The following is a 4,096-nucleotide window of genomic DNA, read 5'->3' as shown; positions in this document are numbered from 1 at the left end:
CAATTTCTAAGAACAGTACTTACACAGATGGTTTTGGTATTTTTTTTTAAAAAAGATACTAAAAAGAGAAAAACCTGTTTCAAATACTTGTGTGAAATTAAAATTTAAACCCACAGTTTCAGAACAGAAGAAAACGCAATACAATGGAGGAGGTAAGTCTCTTAGGCTCACTGTAGCAAGTACTATTATTGCTAGGCTTAAAGTCTGTTTCCATGTCATTTCATTTATGAAAGAACTCATGTATAAAAGAGAAAAGTTGCCTATTGAAAATAATTTTAACTATAATTTTAAGAGGAACTATAAAATCTAATTAGCTGTGTATTAGACTAAAATTCAGAACTATATGGTAGCTTGTATGACAATAATATCATATGCAATCCACCATTGCTGCAAAATACAGGGATACATTGAGATTACTTATGGATCATCAGTAATTCCATAACATTTATATTTACCCCAATCATCATCCTAAATATTTGCAAAAAATGATTCCTGGGTGTTATAGGTTGATTTAAAGGTTGACAAACATTGATGAAACATTCTAACTTTGGTTACCATAGGATTTGTTTCCCCACACACACATATATTTATTGCATATTTACTTCCTTTACATTTCAAATGCTATCCCAAAAGTCCCATATACCCTCCCCCTGCCCTGCTCCCCTACCCACTCACTCCACTTCTTGGCCCTGGCATTCCCCTGTACTGGGGCATATAAAGTTTGCTAGACCAAGAGACCTCTCCTCCCAATGATGGCTGACTAGGCCATCTTCTGCTACATATGCAGCTAGAGACACAAGCTCTAGGGGTACTGTTAGTTCATATTTTTGTTCCACCTATAGGGTTGCAGACCCCTTCAGCTCTTGGATACTTTCTCTAGCTCCTATATTGGGGGCCCTGTGTTCCATCCTATAGATGACTGTGAGCATCCACTTCTGTATTTGCCAGGCAATGGCAAAGCCTCACAAGAGACAGCTATATCAGGGTCCCCTCAGCAGAACCTTGCTAGGATATGCAATAGTGTCTGTGTTTGGTTGCTTATTATGGGATGAATCCCTGGGTGGGGCAGTCTCTGGATAGTCCATCCTTTCTTCTTAGCTCTAAACTCTGTCTCTGAAACTCCTTCCATGAATATTTTATTCCGTATTCTAGGAAGGAATGAAGTATCCATGCGTTGGTCTTCTTTCTTGATTTTCTTGTGTTTTGGAACTTGTATCTTGGGTATTCTAGGTTTCTGGGGGTAATATCCACTTATCAGTGAGTGCATATCAAGTGACTTCTTTTGTGATTGGGTTACCTCACTCAAGATGATATCCTCCAGTTATATCCATTTGCCCAAGAATTTCATAAATTCATTTTTTTAATAGCTGAGTAGTACTTCATTGTGTAAATGTACCACGTTTTCTGTATCCATTCCTCTGTTGAGGGACATCTGGGTTATTTCCAGCTTCTGGATATTATTAATAGGGTTTCTATGAACATAGTAGAGCATGTGTCCTTATTACCAGTTGGAATATCTTCTGGGAATATGCCCAGGAGAGGTATTGCTGGATCTAGCGGTAGTACTATGTCCACTTTTCTGAGGAACCACCACACTGATTTCCAGAGTGGTTGTACCAGCTTGCAATTCCACCAGCAATAGAGGAGTGTTCCTCTTTCTCCANACCCTCACCAGCATCGGCTGTCACCTGAATTTTTGATCCTAGCCATTCTGACTGGTGAGAGGTAGAATCTCAGGGTTGTTTTCATTTGCATTTTCCTGATGATTCCTAAGGATGTTGAACATTTTTCTCAAGTGCTTTTCAGCCCTTTGATATTCCTCAGTTGAGAATTCTTTGTTTAGCTCTGTACCCCATTTTTAATGGGGTTATTTGATTTTCTGGAGTCCAGCTTCTTGAGCTCTTTGTATATATAGGATATTAGTCCCCTATCAGATTTAGGATTGGTAAAAATTCTTTCCCAATCTGTTGGTGGCCTTTTTGTCTTATGGACAGTATCTTTTGCCCTACAGAAGCTTTGCTTATGAGGTCCCATTTGCCGATTCTTGATATTACAACACAAGCCATTGCTCTTCTGTTTTGGAATTTTCCCCCTGTGCCCATATCTTTGAGGCTTTTCCCCACTTTCTCCTCTATTGATTTTAGTGTCTCTGGTTTTATGTGGAGTTCTTTGATCCACTTAGACTTGAGCTTNGTANAAGGAGATAAGAATGGATCAATTCTCATTCTTCTACATGATAACCACCAGTTGTGCCAGTAACATTTGATGAAAATGCTGTCGTTTTTCCATTGGATTGTTTTAGCTCCCTTGTCAAAGATCAAGTGACCATAGGTGTGTGGATTCATTTCTGGGTCTTCAATTCTATTCTGCCGATCTACCTGGCTGTCGCTGTACCAGTACCATGAACTTTTTATCATGAGTTATTGCTCTCTAGTACAGCTTGAGATCAGGCATGGTGATTCCCCCAGAGATTCTTTTATTGTTGAGAATAGTTCTTGCTAATAGGATTTGTTTTGCAAATTGATCATGCTTGTTCTCCAAAAAGTCCCCACACTACAAGCATCGTACCACTGTTACAGTTTCCTCTGTTGTTACACTAAATGCCCTAATGAGACAGAAGAACAGAACCCTGCACACACTGCAGCAGGATCTTTCCTTACTTACTAGCCCTGGATTTATTTTGCTTAATATCAGAAAGCAAGAGAAAATATATGGAAATCATTCATTGTTCCACTTGTTCCACAGCAGACAAATTGCCAGGACTGATGGAGCTGAATATACTTCATAAGGTTATTTTTTTTATTTTTGAACTGAATTTTATTGTCTTAGTTCTTTCATAGTGAGCATATAGAACAACAGGTTTAATTATGACATTTGAATTTCATACATATCATTGTAAAAACTTCTGCCCTTCTGGCCACCCTTCCTGTCATTCTCCCTTTCTTTTGCTCACTTCTTCCCTTCTAGTGAGTCATTTTTCTCCCATACCATGTGTTTCATTCAGATGAAACTGCCTATAAAGAAATATGACATATATACAAATAATATTGTATACAGTCACAGGTTATAATTATATATTTAGATGTAAGGGTCCATGATTTACTGAAGAATGATATCCCGGACTCAAATAGTATGCAGAAGCAAAGAGTGATTTATTCTGCTGAACTACAACATATGTGTATGTGTGTGTGTGTGTGTGTGTGTGTGTGTGTGTGTGTGTGTGTGTGTGGGTGTCTACCATTTACCAAGATGGAGATGCCCAGGTGAGCTCACAGGCCCAAGTTAAACCAGATTAGGGGAATACCAGGGAGGGGTAGATGACCTTTCCCTTGATTGGTTGGGTATATTTCTAGAGGTATGGGTGTCTTTGGGATTGGCTAGGATTCTGGGGACATTTCAAAACCTTTGCCAGGGAGATCTTAAAACTGTTGCTGGGAAAGCCTGGAAACTGTTGCTGACTCACAGTTCTAGCCTCAGGCCAGGTGGTGGGGCAGCTTCTGATAATGGGGCAACTACTGATTGGTTGCCCGTGGCCTGTAGTTTTTCCAATAACTTGCTCATTTCTGGAAAACAGAAATTTGAGCCTAGTCTTCTGAACTGCCAGTTTGAAACCTGTCATGGATTTACCATGTCTCAGTCCTCTCATAGTAACACACATACACACACACACACACACACACACACCATTAATTAATAAAAATTAATAATAATAATAATAATAATAATAATAATAATAATAATAAAGTAGCCATGAAATTTGAAAGAGAGTAGAAAGACATGTATGAGAGGGTTTATGGGAAAGACTGGGCAAAATCAAAAAATTAAAAGAAATGATTTTTTAAAGAGATGTGGGGTTTATACTATGATTAATTTTTCCATGTATAAATCAATTGTATTGAAACAACTTTGAGTTTTCAAAACAAGCACTAAAACAGAATTGACTTTCTCTTGTAAGGGATACTTTGAAACAGTTATCAGATTTACTTAATGCAAGCAGAAGCTCCAATTTTCACTTAGCAAGCATTGCATTGAAGCCCTGCAAAGCCACATCTTCATCAACTTTCTAGTTTTATAGTTTCTTTTCTTTGTCATTTTT

The sequence above is a fragment of the Mus caroli genome, chromosome 6, assembly GCF_900094665.2.
Source record: "Mus caroli chromosome 6, CAROLI_EIJ_v1.1, whole genome shotgun sequence".
Classification (NCBI taxonomy): domain Eukaryota; kingdom Metazoa; phylum Chordata; class Mammalia; order Rodentia; family Muridae; genus Mus; species Mus caroli.
Note: the sequence above shows the minus strand (reverse complement) of the source record.